This window comes from Phoenix dactylifera, chromosome 16 (genome assembly GCF_009389715.1).
Source record: "Phoenix dactylifera cultivar Barhee BC4 chromosome 16, palm_55x_up_171113_PBpolish2nd_filt_p, whole genome shotgun sequence".
NCBI lineage: Eukaryota > Viridiplantae > Streptophyta > Magnoliopsida > Arecales > Arecaceae > Phoenix > Phoenix dactylifera.
The window spans coordinates 1-324 of record NC_052407.1 but is presented as its reverse complement, the minus strand read 5'-3'; positions in this window follow the sequence as shown (position 1 = coordinate 324).

Sequence of the window (324 nt, the reverse complement as noted above, 5' to 3'; positions counted from 1 at the left end):
TTCTGATTCATGAAATTTCTTTTGCCAGGATGTTATAAGTGTGAGGATCGGTGCGGGGTGTGTTTAGTCCCACATCGATTATTCGCTGTATAGATCTTGGGTACTATACAGGATTAAGAATCCAATAATACCATCCGGCTAGCCATTTTGGATGAGGTCCTGGGTTGTTACAAATGGTATCAGAACGGACCCGGCCATAACCTATGTGGACTAGGAGATATTGCAGCACGGATCCATTAGGGCTGACCACGGACCGATCGTGGTGTTTGTGATTAGATTTGAATAGATATAAAACCCTTAGCCTGACGAGGACGTCAGGGCTTG